Source organism: Galleria mellonella, unplaced genomic scaffold (assembly GCF_026898425.1).
Source record: "Galleria mellonella isolate WM207_F2 unplaced genomic scaffold, CSIRO_AGI_GalMel_v1 utg182, whole genome shotgun sequence".
Classification (NCBI taxonomy): Eukaryota; Metazoa; Arthropoda; class Insecta; order Lepidoptera; family Pyralidae; genus Galleria; species Galleria mellonella.
In genome coordinates this window covers 1,997,304-2,018,346 of record NW_026442023.1, presented here as the reverse complement: position 1 = coordinate 2,018,346, position 21,043 = coordinate 1,997,304, and the positions used below count along the sequence as shown (strand labels likewise).

The following is a 21,043-nucleotide window of genomic DNA, read 5'->3' as shown; positions in this document are numbered from 1 at the left end:
CTTTTTATATATTGAAATATAGACATATATATATATATATATATATATATATATATATATATATATATCAATATATAATTAAGAGATTCATAATTTTAATTATTAAATTTTTAAATATTGTTAACACTAGCTATCTACTCGTATTTGCCGCGGTTTTACCCGCGTGAATCAATAAAGTATCCTAAGTGTTAACTGTCATAAGTAATCTTATTTGTGTTGTTACTTAAAGAAATTTTACTATATTATTTTAGCTATGTCCCGCGGGATTCAGTACATATAGTATCCTATATGCTAAGTTAGGATATAACCTACGCGTGTACCAAATTTCATTCAAATCCGTCCAGCGTCTAGTTGTGATTCATCATCGTCATCATTTCAGACATTATTTGTCCACTGCTGAACATAGGCCTCCTCCCCCATAGATTGCCATAAAGAACGGTCCTGAAACACCTACATTCACTGACTAGCTGATTCTAATTGTGATTGAGTTGTGACTGACTAAATATACAAACACCTGAATATCCAAACACCTAAACAAACTTTTGCATTTACGGTATTAGTATTATTGACAGGTTTCTTAGAATATACAATATACTTTTTACTTAACTATATAGTAACGACTTTGTGGTCCCGGCATAGAATAGGCCACCCCTTCTTTTCCCGTTGGTGTCGTTAAAGACGACTAAAGGACGGCGAGGGATGGGCAGCAGTGTCCCTCTTAAAACATCTCTAAACCCTGACTGCGGTTGCCAATCCGCCTGCCAAGCGTGGCAACTATTGGCATAACCCCCTAAAGGGGAGGCTTATGTTCAGCAGTGGACAGTTAAGGGCTGATATGATGATGATGATGTAGTAATGTATAGACATGTCAAACAGTTACATTATCTACCTAACCTATGCGATAGAAACTTTGAAACTAAAAATATTTAATACATAAACTAAACTTTAAAACAGGGTTTCTTAATCATTTTACAGTCATGGACCACTTTCACAGTTTAGACAATTCTCGGATCCCTGTCAAAAAACATTTTAGTTAGATTTAGTTAGAAACTTAGGAAAATAAAAAAAGGTTTTTTTTTTATATGGTTTTAAAAAAAACCTAATAGTTTCATTACACTTACTACTAATTTAATAAGAAGGATGCTGCTGTTTGACGCTTGACGACGACGATGCGTCTCGTCGAGTTATTACACAAGTTCCTAATAAATAAATTTACAGTTAACTGACCTACTGCGGATCCCTGATACAGATGCTACGAACCCCTAAGGGATCCGCGAACCTCCTTTAAAAAAACCTACTTTAAAGGGATCGAAGTTAGATAACTACACAATAAAAATATTCATATTTATGACTATTTAAATACACCTAGATCAATACAAACAACTTATAACTGATCATATTTACGGTCTATCAGTTATCTAAAATATTTGGGACTACATGAAGCAATATGAACGTCACACATTGGTTTATTAGAGATTATTTTCCAGGGATGGTCTGGCACCTTAAAAAGCACACTGTGTGAGACACGGGCAACACTGCGCTACGCCGCACAATTGTGCTAACTAAATTCACGGCGCTGGATATGCCAACTCACTTCTTCAAAACGAGTCGGTATGCGCCGGCGGAGTACTAATTAAAGGTGATAGGTTAAAGCAAGCCAGTTTTATTTTGTTGGATGAAAATGGATTGGTAACTTCGCCTGCGCTAACGGAATACGCTGGCGAAGCACCAGTGAATCGATGAGAATGAAAACAGGTCGGTTAGCCTATCATGATGAATTCATCAGGAATTAATTATGATAGTTTCCAGAGGGAATCGCGTGGAGGTCGACCTGGTTAGGTATATTGCTAGCAATGGGATTTTCAGTCTCTATTACTAACAATCCCTTTCCCCCAAGCAAGCTAGTTGGCCCCTCGTGACGAATTTAACAATATTTAACCACGATTTGCAGTGGAAACCAGTAGACCTGAATGAACCCGGTGTATTGGGACTATTACACCTCATTACATAAAGGTAGCAAACAGACAAAAAGAGATAATGAACGAGGGAGGCGGCCTTTATTATCAAGTGACTTCAAAAAGAAGGAAGTTCTCAATTGTATTTTTTTTACGTTTGTTACCTCATAACTCCGTCACTTATGGATAGATAAAAAAATTTGTTCGTTTTAAATTAATTTTTATCTGATCCTTTATAAATTTTATCAAAATCGGTTCAGTAGTTTAGTTTTTAAATCATAATAATTGGTATTGCCATAATTGAAATCAGTTTTTTCTATGGAACACAATATTAAATTATTGCCTTTCATTTTGTGATTCGCGTAGCGATGTAGTCAAAATGGACATAAGTGTTTCAGAGGGTAAAATTGAGAGAAGCCTTATCAATTTCAAGAAAAAAAAAAACTTCACATTTGGTTAAAAATCAAAAGTATCATATGGCAACCCTACACATATTGCTCTACTTCTATCCTGTGGTAGACACGGCCCACCCTGCTCCCCGCCTTTTCTGAACCTGTATAGCATCATCTGAACAGGTCTTAGAGATAAAGGACTATTAACTTATCTTTATTTTCTGGCCACAACAGTTCTATCAAACAGACCATGTTCTCTCAAAGAGAAGACTCAAAATCGAAACGAGCTACGTAAATGTACAAACAAGATATGTATGTAAAGATTTGGCTAAGTTCTCTCTGCCTACCTTGCAAGAGACATAGCGTAAAGATCGACAGCATATCATAATCGTATATATATCGATAAGGTAAACGAATAGTACATTGTATTTTTTACATATTGATAAATAGGCCAAACCAATGAGAATGAGACCCACACATCCAAATCACGGTAATCATCCACTTGTAGCGACATCCTGCTAGTATAACCGATAGTTACAATCTAATAATAAGTCACCAACACGCCCGGGCACCCTTTCCATTCATTTACACTCGACACGTCCCAAAAGTATCATCTGACCTGGAAGAAAATTGTGCACCCGTGACACAAGACCTAACAGGATATCCCGAACGATTAAAATTATGTAAGTAGCATTTCTTTTTTTGTTGTAATAACGGCCATTTATGTGGTAACTGAGTTTTTTTCAATGGGTAACAATGGAATGGTAACTCCGTCTGCACTATCGATATAGAGATGACAGGCGAAGATCAAAGTAGTTGAGTTAGCCCATCGTGACGAATTTTGCGAGAATGAATTCAGATAACAAAAACAAATGATTACTGGATAAGATGATGGACTGCGTGGTGATCAACTTGGTAGGGTATATTGCTAGCAATGTGACTGTTAGATCTCCATTACTAATAATTCCTTTGCCCCGGGTAGTAATTAAGTAAATTTACAATATATCACCACTCATTTTCATACTTAGAACGTTATAAAAAAATACTGAATGCATAATGCAATGTATAGATGTTGAAACGTACTCGGCATAATCTTTGTGCCCAGTACTGGGATATCGCATAGATAGATGCTGTGTAAGTATCCAAATTAAAAAATAAGCCCTGATATTTTCAAATATTATTAGATAGGGTTTTATAGTACAAATAGTGCTCAGATAAAAATCTCCAAGACAATTTTTACTTACTTAAATAGGTTTTTATTTCATAGCTAAAAGCATGTCTAAATTATTATTTATTATAGTATATGATACTTACCTTACTTTACGTCGAAGGTAGGCCGAGAAATCATTAACAGAGGCGTCAAATATTGAAAGAGAGCCTGTCTGCTTATTCGTTGTTAATATGAAGATACTAGTTTTTTTCCCGCTACTTCGTATACGTGAATTTTGGAAATAGGAATGAAATTAAATAAAAATTACCACTTTTGAATGGCGTAAACCAAACAGCCGTTTTTAAATTAGACCTCTAGAACACAATTATAAATCCGTATACAATTTTGTGCAGTAGTTTTTGCGTGATATCGGAACAAACTACATACAGACAGACAGAATTTCTAAAAATTATTGTTTTGGCATCTGCTGCTGTAAAACCCGTCATATTTTTTTTTCTTAAACATCTCTCACGTACTGTTTTGTTACAATTTTAATAAAATTTAATTTTATATTTTGAAATACGTCTGTTCGTTCAATAATCAATTTAGAAAACAGTTGTTGATTGTGTATTTATTATTAGAATATTATCATGTATGTGGGGTCTATGAGTCAAAGAGGATCTCGGGCCTATGTGATACCATCCTAACATAAATTTATAATAAATACTGATTTAGTGACACATTTATTACAACGATACTATTTTAAATTTTACCTAATATGATAACATTAAAAACTTACGGAATATTTACTTAGCTGGTTTCTAATATTTATAGATGTACCATTTATTGCCAACCCAACACAAATTTAAATTTATTTTTTTATTGTGGCAATAGCGTCCTCTCTGCTAAAATTCCCGCCAGAACAGACGTGTCTTATTATCTACTTTTTATTCGTAAAGAATAAACGTTGCATAAATTTACTATCATCAATTATTGTCCTCAACAACAAACATCTATAATATTCCGATTACATTCAAGGAGTCGCACAGCATTTGTAAAATAATATGTGTAGTATGAATGTATACAAGAATGAATTAGATTAAGAATAAGTTATAGAAATTTGATAGAAGCTCTAATGATAGAGAAAATATTTTATTTAATGAATGAAAATAGAATGGTTACCTCGCATGCGTTATTGGTAAACGCCAACGAGATAGTGAGGAATGCTGTGACTGAGGGTAAAGTCGGGTCAAATGGCCCATCGCGATAAATTTATCAGTTAGCCAAAATAGTTTCCAAGGGGACTGCGTGGATGTCGACCTGACAGTATATCGCTAGTAGCAGTGGGGTCGTTTATATCCAATCGAATGAAGAAAGGCTTTCCCCACTACAATTATGTTATACCTATTGTCGACGTGTCTATGGGCTCTGTCAATTACTCGACCCCAAAACACCACGATCTAAGATAAATTAAATTGATAGCCAGGGTAGGGTTATCATTTTAGTACACTAAAAAAATCTGATTTAATGATTGCTCTAAACTTTGTACAAAAGTCGATTGCTTGGGTACCTCAGTCCCATTCGTGTTTCTACCGTGAAGCAGTTGTGTTTGCATGGCTGTGTTTCGGTTTGAAGGGTGGGATATGGCGTGAATTTACTGGATACAGAGGAATAACACCTGAGTCCTTAGGAATGGCAACGCATGGGGGGTGTTATGGGCGAAACAGTGTACTCTGTTATGTCCATGCTACTGCTCATGTCTATAGGCGACGGTTACCACTTTCCATCAGCTTGTTTGCTATTCTAATTTGTATAAAAAAAAAGACTACTTCTAATCTTGTTTTTAGGGGTTTTTGTCTTACCAACATAACAATATTTTACTACAAACAATACTAAACTATGATATTAATATAAACTTGAGACCTTTAGAAAAGCAGTCGCCCAAGAAAACTAGATTCAGCTACATTTTTGTGACATTGTCACGTCTTTAAGACAAAAAAAGGATGAATTTTGAGACAATAATGATAAGTTTCCAGCGGTAAAACCGGGTTGAATCATATGCCACGCGTACGAAGTATAAACGCCTATAGAACGCGGATGTGAATGGATAAAAATTGTATGGTTTGGACTTGATTGGCATTGTGTTGCAGCGATAAAATTAGTGCTGCAACTCCCCCGACTAAAAATTAATTTTTACTTTTTCTATAACTTTATTAACACCATTAAATTCTTCGGAGATGACTGTACAATTAGCTAAATAATGCAACGTTATGGGGAGATATTTTAGCAATGTACACACTTGCCAAAAGCAAATCGATAGTGTTACGTTCTTCACAAAGGTCCTAAAAAGGTTACTATAGAGTCGGCAATACACGCGTGATACCCCTAGTATTCATAGGCCACGGTGACCTTTTACCATCAAACGAGTTGGCCACCTTTGTATAGGGTATCTTTCTTTTAGATTAAGCACTCCTTTATATTTTTTGAAACCTATAAGATTCTGTCTCATAAAAAAACGACTTCAATTATAAAAAAAACAGGTATTTTCATCTAAAAACTAAATACTGAGTCGATTTTGATGAAATATCTACGGGAATAATCTGTAAATATATCCTTTCAGATATAAAAAAGAATTTTACAAATAGGTTTGGAAGTTACGGAGTTATGAGGTAACAAACATATAATAATACAACTGAATTGAGAACCTCCGAATTAAGAGTTAGATATTTAAAGTTCAGGGCAAGCCTGGATCAAACCAGACCTGTCTTAAAGTCAAGGTAGTTAGGCCATGAAAATAATACAAAATTTTTTTTCTTAATATCAATTTTACAGTGTCAAAATATCCGTCAAAGATAATATATCAAGCTTTGTTTATCTAACAGTGTATCTCTAATTGTTCGTTAAATTCAATGATCTAAAATTCAACGTGCTACCTATACAGATAATTAAATCTTTTCCACCACAATGACCTCAGAAACATTTGCAAAATGAACTTAAGTGTCTAACAATAAAGATAAAGTTCTGCTACTTCCGAATCGCAATATCCTTTTGTGCTTAGTTACTAAGAAAGTAGACACAAACAGTAGACAGCTCAATGTCATTTTAGACACGAGAAGATACCAACATCAAGACTGAAGTCATGTGTCAATGACACGCGCCTTATCTTCTACGTAATAGGAAGCAAGATATGGTAAAAATATTCATTGCACGACATAGGTAATTAGGAAGCTAGCATTATGCTAATTTCGCATACAGGGTTAATGGTAAACACCGGCGGGGCACCAGTGAGAGATGATAAAGATGAAAAGGCAGGTTAGTTAGCCCATCGTGACGAATACACCTAGAATTCAGCAGGATGGTTTCCAGGGTGACCATGAGGAGGTCGACCTAGTTGGGTATATTGCTAGCAATTAGGCCCTTAATCTCCATTACCAACAATCACTCCCCCTTCCCATATAACGTTTAATCATTGCAGTTTAATCCATTTGGTTTTTTAAGTTTTCCCTGCCTTAGGTATCAACTTGTAAACGCTACCATCTATCTTATCTATTAACTACTTTTTCGCTCGTTTCTCAGTACGCGTGAATTCCAGAAGTGAGAACATCAATGAAATAAACAATTTAAATGACGTATCAAAATAAAACGTACACCATTTTTTAAGCTAGATTTTCAAGAATATAACTGCGAATGCATATCTAATTTGGATTATCTAATTTGCAGTAGTTTTTATGTGATACCATAACAAATGTATAGACAGACAAACAAAACGAAATTCTAAAAATCATTGTTTTAGCCTCTATTGGTCTTATTAAGACCCCTTATATTATTTTTTCTTAAAAAGCTCCCATGTATAGACATCGTTTAGTTACAATTTCATTATATTAGTAAGAGAATTCCATTTTGGATTTGCTGAAACAAAACTCTTTTAGAGTTAAGCTCGCCTTTGTACATTTACTTGCCTCTGTCCTCTGATTATATAGATAGAGCATCAAGTTCAAACGGATCAACTTTTTGTCAGCTAATTTGACAATTAGCTGTTTTTTATCAGTGTTTTATATTCTAAGGCACATAATGTATCTGGATTTAACATATATATATTTAATTATTAAATGAGTATTTACGCATTAAAAAGTAGCAAAAATTATAAAACAAAATAAATATACACGCGTTACAAAGGTTACACCCATAACTACTCGTATTTATCATACAAAATTATATGATAAAGTTGACCCGCTTTTCTCAAAACATTTGTATGGAGACACTCTATCTATATAATCTAAGCCTCTGTCATACTTTTATATATTAACAGTGTGTCCAATAAAGTAAAATAAAAAAAATAAAAAAAAATTAATAACAAATTTAAGTGATATAGAAATACCAAGTAAATATTTAATTCGTTACAGAAAGGCATAAACAGGTCTTTATTAAGTGCCACCTGCACTGTAATGTGTATATAGGAGTACATATATTTATTGATATTAGAATTATGTAATAATATATTTCCGTATTGAGCCTACGTACCGAGCTGTTATAAAAAAATTGAATTCGTAATGTAGGTAGGTAGATATAACACTTGAATGTGACATAAACGTACGTAATACAGCTACTCACTACATACTCAATTCTAATGTCAAGGACTCACTATGGTATCAATTCATATCCTTTTTTTTACCATTTTACTTTTATATATATACACACTAGCTATCGAGCGTGACTCCGTCCATGTCCGTGGCATATTTACTAGTAAAGTAATAAAGTAGTAATTTTTTTTTATACAATTTAGAATGGCAAACAAGCTGACGGTCCACCTGATGGAAAGTGGTAACCGTCGCCTATAGACATGAGCAGTATCATGGACATAACAGAGTATACTGTTTCGCCCATGATACCCCCCATACGTTGCCATTCCTGAGGACTCAGATGTTATTCCTCCGTACCCAGTAAATTCACGCCATATCCCACCCTTCAAACCGAAATACAGCCATGCAAACACAACTGCTTCACGGTTGAAACACGAATGGGACAGAGGTACCCAAGCAATCTACTTTTGTACAAAGTTTCCCTCTAGTAAAATGTAGCCTCCATCCCATATAGTACAGATTGCCCATCCTAGTTGGAACCACGGCCGGGTTGCTTAACTTGCATTAGCGCTACGACCTCTTAGCAATCACTCACTCCGCTTTGTATTATAAATGATAATAACGTACCTAATAAAGTTTTAGCCAAATCAACTGAACGATTATTTTATAGCATTTTAGATTGATATAACTTTTTTATTTATGAATGATTAAAATAAAGCAAACACAAAATATTAAGTGGAGTAAATCGCAATGAATAAGTGAAAACCGCATTCAGATCGGTTAAGCCGTTTCTGAGATTAGCGTGCACAAACCTACAGACAAACACACATACAGACAAACGAACAAAAATTCTAAAAATCATTGTTTTTAATTCTATTGCGTTCATAAAGCCTATAATAAATAAATATAATAGTTTTTCTTATATATCTTCTATGTACAGACAGCGACCAGTTACGATTTTATTATACGTATTGATTGGTTATGTACTCGTTAGTACATATATTTATCTAGCATATAAAAAGTTATTAGGCTAATATGCCTGAATTGATCCTATTTATTTTTGTATGAACAAATTCAATGTAGGTATCTGTTCTAAATTAGTTTCACTTAAAAATATGACTTTAGATGATGAATTATTATTTATTATTATATATTAACTATTTACTGTTGAACATAGACCTCTCCCATAAGTTAATAGTTTACTTAATTAATTTATAACATTTGTATAATGCATTAAAATGGCGCCAAATGCTATTTTTTTTTTATAATAAATAATCGTAGCAGTTTCACTCAGTACCGTTTAATTTCAAACTAAGTAAAGAGAGCTATTACGTTAAAATCCTAATAAATGCAAAGCTGTGTGACAATTGATGCATGAATGTTTGTTACTTTTTCACGCAATAATTACTGAACGAATTTTAATATTTTGGTACACAGGTAGGTTATATCATAACTTCTTCAACTAGTTCATTAAATTTTCTCAAAGATAAAGATCAAAGATTATAGTAAGTTAAATGCAGAAATCTTTTTTTTTTATACAACTTAGAATGGCAAACAAGCTGACGGCCCACCTGATGGAAAGTGGTAACCGTCGCCTATAAACATGAGCAGTAGCATGGACATAACAGAGTATACTTTGAATATCGATTCTCTCGAGTAAAGCTGAGGGATATAACTAGTTTGAATAATACAAATACGGCGAATTATCAACGGCTAAATAAAAAGAAACACTACATCTATCATTGACGTCAGTGAAATAACCACTCATTAAAATAAAGTGTCTATTCCATTAAAAACCCAAAGGAAAATTTTTAAAACATTCCTGCAAATTTAAATATAACCCAAGAACTAGTTTATAATAAAAATTTCTATAAACAGTTTATGATATTTAATTGAAATGACGATAGACCGCAAGCAAATGTTTCCAGGTAACACGTCCAAGATATGAATATGAATTTCTTACTATTTTATTTAAATCATTTTTATTACAAATTAAAAAAAGGACAACAATTACATTTTAGTTTTTTGCGAGCATTTTTGAATAAGTTTTTTTTTTTATTTAAACTTGTAATATAAATTTCTGCCCCATACTCAGTATTAAATTTACATACTGGTAATTTATGCCTACTTAGATAAAAAAAAAATACCTGTTTTTAGCGAAGCATTTATATGAAGAGCCTTTATCTATATAATCAAAGATCTATTGTTATCGATATTTTGTACAGAGACATAATTATAAATAGTTATGCAACACTATAAATATTTATCTATTTTATCGTGTCAACAATTCACAGATTGCATTTCATTAATGCATAGATTTGCGGACATTTTCCAGTTTTGTCTATATAAGGGCAGTGTCGATTCTTAATAACCTAATGATTAATTACTTGCTAATTGGTGATTCATAGACTCAGTGTGACCACAGATAATATATTGTAAAACGTACAAGATATATAATATGCGTCATAATCTAAAGCATTTATATTATCTATACATTAATTAAGAATAATATAGGTCCTATTTAAATATCAGTTACGATGAGAAAATTAAAAATTATCTAAGCTCTAATATATTAAGGTTTTATCTTCTTTCATGATTTCTGATTATTCTTAATTCTTTTTTAAGTTTATACAGACCAATAGAGTTCAAATTTTAAATTTTAATTATCAAATATCTTAAATTCTAACTATTAGGGGTGATAGATAGATACACATAGAAGAGACAGGTAAAGCGTAACAGATAAATTAAACAGTTATATTTTTAATATGTCTGTCGAGAATTAGAAAAGGATTAAAATAAAAGTTTTTGGAAAAATAAAATTGTGTTACGGTTATTCCCTACCTACTAATCCAAGAGAGCTTACATCTACTTCTTAATTCTTAATAATTCATATAGATAGGAGAGTAACATGGTTGATTTTTCACGTTACGCCTACATTGAAAATGTAAATCTGTATTCAATTAATATTGAACCTTAAATCTTCATATCTTTTATTACATTTCCGTATATTTTCCGCATAACACTGTTATCATTTTCGCTCGGTTGAGTTACGTGTTCAATAGCCATCTCGTTTTAATGTGAAAGGACTGAAAACGATTTCAATGCAACATCCGAGTAACAAGTGAACGCGAAATGGGGCGAGCGTTCCAGTAATTAAATTCAGTGGGGTGAGAACTGATGAGATAAGCTTCATGAATCTAACAATCGAGTACAATATATTTCAACAGAATTTAACGAAAATGTAAACAAACGAATTATTAACTAGTCTACTGATATACAATGGCAAATAAAAAACTGTAATTACAATTATTCTACAAAACTTAGTCACAATTGTAATTATGGTTCTATTGTTTTGTATAGTATAAACTATAATAACAAAAATTATTGTATTTTTATACACAATTCCATACAATTTATACATTAAATTAATATTATTATTTTAAGACAATGTAGATACTACTAATAAACATGAGCGGGGGGAAAGGGAGTGTTAGTAATGGAGACTGAGGATCCCATTGCTAGCAATATACCCAACCAGGTCGACCTCCTCGCGGTTCTCCCTGGAAACTATCATGGTTAATTACTGATGAATTCATCATGATGGGCTAACTGGCCTGTTTTCATTCTCATCTATCGCCCTTCACTGGTGCTCCGCCACCGTATCCCGTTAGCGCAGGCGGGGTTACCATACCATTTTCTTTTTTTTTATTTTTTTTTTATTTTATTTTATACAAAAATCCACAGCTCTTAAAAAATAACTTACATGCTAAGTCTCTTATGAATACAGCCAATAACGGATTTTACTTATACAAACAAAAATTTTGATTCCATAGCGAGGTAGGCAAGTTAGAGTGGGTGTATGCAAGCAATATAAGCACATGTATGTAAGGAACCATATATAATAGTGAGTGTCCATAAAGTTAAGTCAATTGATATATAAAAATTAAATTCACGTTGTTAAAGTTCAGATATTGACAGCAATGATTAAATAATACAAAAACTCCATCAAAAAAAAAAATAAAGATATAAAAACGATAAAAAAATTACATAGTGATTGAACGGCATATTTGGTCATGTTAGTATTAAGCTAAATTTTGTTATCTGGTTCAATAAATATTTGAAATTAATAACTGACCTCATTAGTCGAACTGTTTCCCGTATGGTCCCGGCATATAATAGACCACTTTTTGCTTTCCTGTGGCTGTCGCAAGAAGTGACTAAGGGCGAGGGATGGGCAGCAACGTTCCTCTTAAAACGTCTCTAAAGTCTATGTAAATGCGGTTGGTAATTCGCCTGCCAGTAGTTACCATACTAGCAAATACCCCTAAGAGGGAGGCTTATGTTCAGCAGTGGACAATTAAAGGCTGATATGATGATGATGATTGGCCGTTCTCAACTTTTATGCATAGCTAACTAAACACAATATAACATCTAAGTCCTCAAGAATGGCAACGCATGGTGGGGGGGGAGTATCATGGGTGAAACAGTATACTCTGTTATGTCCATGGTACTGCTCACGTCTACGTACCTTACCAAATCGATTTCCACGTGATCTCCCCTGGAAGTCATCGTGGTTTATTTTAATTGAATTAATCTCTCACTGGTATCTCGCCAAGGTATTCCAATAGCGCAGACGGAGTTACCATTCCATATTCACAAAAAGGAACAGTTATGCAAAAAGACACTTCAATGACTATCTTGCTGCTTAATTATGCTATAGGTACCTACATCTAACTGCAAGACTACAAGACTAAATAAATAAACAACATAATTCATCATCACCCTTGGGGGTTTTGCCAGTAGTTGCCACGCTTGGCAGGCGGATTGGCAACCGCAGTTAGGTAACATCAACATAATTACAACACTTTAATTAAAAAGGTAGGATCTAACTCTGTTATTTTTTTCTGCATTTCAATTACTCTCTGCATACAAAAGTTTTAATATACCTACAAAAAAGAAACTGAAAGCTGTAAAAGAGATGAAAGAGAGCCGTGTTTTCACTGCGCTCGGCGGACCGTGCTGTACAAGGACTTTATGTATGCAAATGAGTTCAGGAAACATTGATGTAAGAAAAAATGTTGTTACTCCACTTTTAAATATCTAAGTATAATTGTACGCCGTAGGTAAATAAAATACTTATCGGTCTTTTCAACTGTAAAGACATTTTATTTATTTATTTTTAACTATAACATTTAAGTCAATTGGTACACATATATGACTGTAATTACTAATAAACTGTCAGTTGTCTCATATTGGGTTTGCTTGAAGAAATCTCTATTGGAGATAAGCTCGCCTTTGTGCACTATTATGTTTGTTTTTCCATTTCAATAACCTTTTGTGTACAATAAAGAATACTTTGATAGCCAGATATTTGTATAATACCGGAAGGAAGGTCTTCACATTTATTTCTGTCACCATGCATTTTAATAAAATGCATGCTGTGTTCATGTCATTTGTGACTTCAGCAAAAAAAAACGAAGATCTAAATGTATCCGTATTTATTAGAAGTGTGTATTACATCATATTTTACTTCTGTACTCGTCCCGTATAAATTTTGTCTAGTTTTTTATTATTTTGCAAAGAATGTTACATTTAATTTCACATTGATAGGTACTGGCACATAATTTAGTTCATATAACACCGCATTAATATCATGATTAGTGCCACAGTTAATATTTTAACATATCTAACATAACCCGCAGTCTTACTAATAAAAATAAATTATAATTAGGCAATGTCTATATATGAGAGATATTTACAAAAAATGGAAATGAGGGGTCTTACAAAGATCAACAAACGCCAAAATAATAATTTTTAGAAATCTTGTCCGTTTCTATATTTGATCCGGTATCACACAAAACACCGATTTAAATGTAGTTTTCACAGTTGTGTTCCTAAATCTAAGTGTTATTGAAAATTAGGTGTACGGTTCATCTTAATAAGCTATCTAAAATATACCTATTTTATTGGTTTTCGTGCTACTGAAATAGTGATAAAAAAACTAGAAGGTATACACATATGTTACGCCATATCTTAGCCATTTCTACACTAACTATGATAATCTTCTTGCAATCATTAGGGGTTGCTCTAAGAGGCCGTACTCAGAGTGAGTTTGCATTTTCGAGGAACAAACTTTTAAATTTGTTATTCCACAAAATTATATATATATATATATATATATATATATATATATATATATATATATATATATATATATATATATATATATATATATATATATAATATAACACATTTCTCAAACAATCTACATAAAAGTTATGAATTTCCTGTTTTAAAATAATATACCAACTCCAACAACTTTCATAACTCCACTATATACATATTAATTCGTGCATACACGAGGAAAAACTGGAGATGCTCCTTGTACAGTACTAAAAGTAGTTTTGAATAAAAAAAACACAAGTCTAAGAATTATCCAACTTGCGCGTCATCACGAGTGCTGAATACTATTTTAAAATGCATAACGCTGCACTCGGGAAGCATATACTAAAAATATTTACATTCCAACAGCTATATTGGGCGGAATTTGAACCCGCGTATTTCCGGATCGAGTATGCACCCAAAAATGTTGTGTCTGATAGCTCGTTTCATAGTATAATTGGGACTTGGCTTAGATAGTCGAGAAGTGATGATTTGAGTCTCATTGGGTCTAAGTAAACTTTTAAAATTTTTCATTCTAATGTATAAACTAGTATTTACGCTAAATACTGTATCATAGCTAGATCCAATAAAGTATCCACAATAATATACTTATATTAAATAAATGCCAAGAAATTGTAATTCAGCAAAGCGGTATTTTGAAATATCGCAGGATTCAGTGTCATTTACAAAACTCTAATATATTGAATAATCTTTAATTATATATGTACACAATTATTTATCTCGACGATCAATTGATATAAGTTTCAGTGTTAACACAGTTGTATTACCACTGCTGGATACGATATCGTACTATTTCACTAGCTGGATATAATGGTGCAAAATTAATACAATTATACATAACTTTTGTCCTAGAACATTGTATAGTTTTCTTCCAACTTCTCAAAGGTTGACTCTAGAAGATCTCTCTATGGGATAAGTATATTAAACTGTATAAGAAATCTTTTTAACGTCTCGAATATAAAGTATGAACAATAAAAATTTTACAATTACAATATAACTTTGCATATAGCTTTATATATCAATAACAAAGATAGTATCACCCACAGTTCAAAATTGTTCGTTCAAAAATTTATTATCTAAAACGGGCTTATTCATTGATTTAGGATAGAACCTATGATCCGGACTTCTTCTATTTTAATCTTAGTTTTTAACTTTTTTATATCTATTTTAACAGATATAAATGATTAAAAAAAGTTATAGATAGGAGGTCCTATTGATTGATGATTGATTTAAAGCTCGTATGATGGAGTGATCTCCTGAAACCTGTGATTTTGAGTCTTATTTTGAATTTGCTTGAATTAAATAAAAAAATATCCTATTTTTATAGATCAAGAATCTCTATGTATTAATATCACAGTATAAAAACTCTGCTTTCATTTAATATAGTCAACAATCAGTCCAATATTTTCTTTTGTTTATCGAATATCGAATGGCGAAGAAGATTTATTTACCACATTTTACTAAAATCCGTTTTGCCATGAACAAATAAACATCTTCATAATTTTTTTAATTATTATGTCAGTGATAAAAAATTTTAATACTCGATCATATAACATTTTTATCTCGTTTTCTTGTAGTATTTCTCCACTTCATAATGTTCCTACCATTAAATCCTTTACGGGGAATCGGTCGTCATGTTACAACAAAGGTGACTTATAATTAATGGTGAATTCAAATTATTTTGTGGTTTTCTATACGTATCTGTACAGACATACTGTTGATATATTTGACATTCATACTTACTTAGTTGGTCATTAAATTTATATAAATAAAAAAGAAATACTATTTGCCTCACTTAGGAACGGTTGGATCGATTTCGTACGTACTAAATAATATGGTAGTATTAGAATGTTATATAGCATTAAGTCCGCCTTTCGGACCAAAAATTTTTTTTGTTATGTGGTCAATAAAAATTAAATAAATTAACTAATAAATAGTGCGTGTATATTTATTAAATAGAATGTCGCTTTATTAAAGGAAATAATATAAAATGACTACCTACTTACAGTCTTTTATTATTTTTATACTGATATTAAGCCATCAAACGATTTATATACAGAATCCTTAAAAACCCAATTAATCAACTTACTAGAAAAAGATTTTGTATAAAAGTCCTTAGCATACGAGATGTGTTCATAAAATAAAAGGATTTTTTTAATTTCTTGGTAACTACTAAGTTTTTTTTTTATGGGTGATAATGATATGGTAACCCCGTTTGCGCTATCGGTATACGCTGGCGGGGCACCAGTGGGAGATACCATAGAATTTATCACGATGGTTTCCAAGGGAAACCACATGAAGATTGACCTAACAGGATATATTACTAGTAATGGGGCTATTTGACCCCATTACTAACAACCCCTTTCCCCCACTACTAAGGTTAGATTTATTTTTATGAGCTTGTGCGATTTTCGTTTGTCAAAAAAATGGATCAAAGTTATTATGTACCTATTGGAAATTTCGCCCATCCTTTCCCGTGGGCGTTGTAAGAGGCAACTAAAGGAACTTAATGATCGAAGGATGAGCAGCAGCGTTTCTCTTAAAACTGCGGTTGCCACCTTGCCTACGGAGGGAAAGGGATTATTAGTAATGGGGAAGTTAGTCTCCATCGCTATCAAAATACCTTATCAGGTCGACTTCCACGCGATTTCCCTGGAAACCATCATGACTAATTTATCGTTTAATTCGTCACGATAGGCTAACTGACCTACCTTTTCATCCTCACCAATTATCTCTTACTGGTGCCCCGCTAGTGTATACCGATAATGCAGGCAGGGTTTTTTTTGATGAGTAAAAATGGTATGGTAACCCCGCCTGCGCTAACGGGATACGCTAGCGGAGCACCAGTGAAGGGTGATAGATGAGAATGAAAACAAGCCAGTTAGCCCATCATGATGAATTCATCAGTAAATAACCATCATAGTTTCCAGGGGGAACCGCGAGGAGGTCGACCTGGTTGAGTATATTGCTAGCAATGGGATTCTCAGTCTCCATTACTAACAATCCCTTTCCACCTGCGCAGGCAGGGTTACTTTCTATTATCATCCATTAAAAAAAAACTCGCCTGCAAAGCGTCGGAACTACTGGCGAAATCCCTCTTATGGATGAGGCCTATGTACATATTAGCAGTGAACAGTTAATGGTTGACAGGATAATGATGATGACCCACTGAAAGTTTTTAAACAGTAAAATTATAAAATGACTCGTTTAGTACTTTGTCCTGAAATCTTAAAATTTGCCACGAGCCGAAGGTTTCAACAATTAAAGGAAACTCCGATGAATCATTAATTCTTCGTTGAACGGATACGAAAAAACCTATTATTTGAAAGTGACTACGCACATATTATTTATGTTATTAATGACAGTTTTTATTTTAATTTTAATTTATACAACTTAGAGTGGCAAACAAGCTGACGGCCCACTTGATGGAAAGTGGCAACCGTCGCCTATAGACATGAGCAGTACCATGGACATAACAGAGTATACTGTTTCGCCCATGATACACCCCATGCGTTGCCATTCCTGAGGACTCAGACGTTATTCCTATGTACCCTGTAAATTCACGCCATATCCCACCCTTCAAACTGAAACACAGTCATGCAAACACAACTGTTTCACGGTAGAAACACGAATGGGACAGAGGTACCCAAGCAATCGACTTTTGTACAAAGTCTCCCTCTGGTACAGTACATTAATTTATTATATATCATTATCATATCAGCCATTATCTGTCCACTGTTGAACATAGGCCTCCCCCATAGATTGTTACCTGCCATAAGGAACGGAGCCATTCCTTATAGCAGTTTACCATTGAGGAGATTTTTCCAGTAGTTACCATGCTTGAAAGGTGTCCCTTGATCGTCTCTTACGACACCCATGGGAAAGTGGTGGCCCCGTGATCGCATAATGTTATTATGTGATATCTTCACCAAATTTTGAACTTTTTTTTGTAATTTTGTTGATTGTTATTTATTTTTTCACTCTATATAATACAGGAATTGTAGTCTTATACTCGGTTATTTATTATAACAATCGCTATATTAATGTAAAAACTATATTAATTTATTTGCACATTTATTATATAAATACGTAGGTATTATATTTATTTATAGTATATGTATTTATTTATTTTTTAACTATATATTTGTTTATGTATAAATAGTTGTAGCACTTCAGCTGCCCATTTGATATTCTTTCTCACTGCATTGGGTTGACTGGAAGAGATCTCTATCAGAGATAAGTCCACTCTTGCTCACAACATTTATAAATACATTATTTTATATGTAACTTACAAGTGCAATAAAGAATTTTTTTTCGGTGCAGAATGATATTGGTTGCTCAGAACTCGATTTTATCTTTGTTAAACTGATATAAACACAGTATTAATTATACTAACGACAATTATAACGCAATTATGTGCACTTGAATCTTGAACTCGACTGTTACTGTGTGCGAGTGATTATTGCTTAGCGCGACATGTACTGATAAAATGTAAGTAGGTATTTAACCTACTATGTTTCATATTCGATATTTTTCTTTATATATATAGATGATACGAGTATATATAGATGCCTTACTAACTTTTACTTGCAACTTTGTGTATATTTGTGTGGATAATGGTAGTAGAAAACCCAATAAAATTGTTAAAGTCAAAACAATAATATTGTAAGTTATTATTAAAAATATTGTAAACAGGAAATATTTGTAAATTAGATATTTTAGGATTTCTAATTTACAAGTATTGGACAGAACGGCTGATATGATGATGAGGATCAAAAAAATATAGAAGAAATAGTTTTTACTTCTACAACTTCAATCACGAAGTATTTTTTAACCAGAATTAACAGTATAATATATTGTATATTAAATCATTTATTAGTGCTTAATTTGAATTATGTACAATAAAGATTTTACAACATAATACAACAGTAGCTTATGTCCTTTTCATTTTTGGCAATCAATAAAATAAACTCCTGTATTAGCCCCGTATTTTTATCACGATTAAAATTGTTATTTTTTTTTACGAAGTAAAATCTATCTAAAATAAGAGCAAGTCTTTCTATCTTAAAAAAAAGAACTACGAAAAGTAATTAACGAGTTTTATTCAAATTTACTGACAAAATATACACGAGTTCTTTAGTATATTTACAACTTAATATACTAGATACTATAAAAGATTTAGTCTTAAAGGTTTATGATTAGCACAAGCCAACACTAGTGATATAATAGCCAGATATCGTAAATACGAGCATATGATGTAAAAGTAAATAAAGGTATGTATTGAAATTTCAATGATGCGAACGTATTTATTTGTTGTATAGTTTCATAGCCACAAAAACACGCAGTATCTTATGAGTTTTAATTGCCTAAATACATACAAAAGAGTTTTCAATTTACTTTAAAAATGTCAAGTTCTGAATTCACTTGTATTATTTTATTTTTTTTATGTATGTTACGTGACGTATTTATACTAATACTGTATATGTCTTTATATATTTTGATGCTGTATTTGGAAATATATGTATAAAGACGTTTGAATGTTCGTTACTCACTATGTCAGTAACATCGTACTTAAATTATGAAACGAATTTGAACGAAGTCTTACTTTTAGAAATTAGAAATAGAAATATGTCAAATCAGGGACTAATATATATTTATTTAACACTTTGGTGACGTCACTGACTGGTGACGACAGACAGCGGGTTCATCCACAACCCCTTACGGCTGCCGCCTGCGCGTCACTAAATTTATTTTTTTTTTATACCACTGAGGTGGCAAACAAGCATACGGCCCACCTGATGGTAAGCGGTTACCGTAGCCTATGAACGCCTGCAATACCAGAGGTATTACGCGCGCGTTGCCGACCCTGAAGAAACCTCTTTACCCCCTTTTGAAGAACCCCATGCTGTAGTCTCTCGGGAAAACCTCGGCAGGGAGCTCATTCCATAACCTGAAATTTAGGCCCAATGGGCCAAGCCGGCACTATTGTAAATAACAGCGGCTAACTGGTGACGAGTTAACTCGTCTTTTCATATTTAAACATTGCTATCCGGTGACGAGTAAACTCATCATTGCACTGACGTGTAGATACGTCCTCCAACAACGACGGGCAAGACCGTTTGGATTATAAAGCGTTCATGACCAAAAAAATACTTTTCTTTGTGTTTAGGTTTATATCACAATTTTAGATTAATTCCAAAGATTTTAACCATGACGGAATTCCCGATCGAGTAAAATACTAATACTTATACTAATGTGTAAATAAAATATTTTAATAAAAGTGCTAATGCTTTAAATAATTTATGAAAGAGAAACAGTCGAATTTCATGGCAATTTTTTTTTGGCTATAATCACTTTTTGAACTAAAGGTTTAATGTGTAACAAAATTACATATTTAAACGATACTGATCATTCTATTACAATTATTATCATTTGTTACCGAAAATTGGTATAATATATTTGGCCAAAGTTGGCCAATATTAAAGTCCGGGCGGTTGGAACTTTTAGAGTAAATCAATTTAGAACCGTCCAGGTTCGACTTCTACTCACACTTGTCTCTCTTGTTTATTATCTTAGATAGTACATTTATTGAGTCTATAACAATCTCTTTGTACAGGGATTATTTTTTATATAACCTTATTGCTCTTTAATTTGACTTTTTTACGGTATAAATAGGTACATAATGGTTAGATTATCTCTACATTATACTTGGATTATAATTTGCTAACACTATTGAGGAGAATTTATATGAGATACAGTATATATTCACTTTTTAAACCGCAT

General features: G+C 32.7%; 1 protein-coding gene across 1 annotated transcript in view; it reads left to right on the top strand.

Annotated features, from left to right (window-relative positions):
- Positions 1–2,883: 2,883 nt before the first annotated feature.
- The window catches only part of LOC113512995 (arylalkylamine N-acetyltransferase 1-like), a 52,402-nt gene continuing 34,242 nt past the window's right edge, over positions 2,884–21,043 (top strand). The window contains exon 1 of the mRNA XM_052893627.1: positions 2,884–3,030. The gene's annotated coding sequence lies outside the window, so the exon portion shown is untranslated. The remainder of the gene's footprint in view (positions 3,031–21,043) is intronic.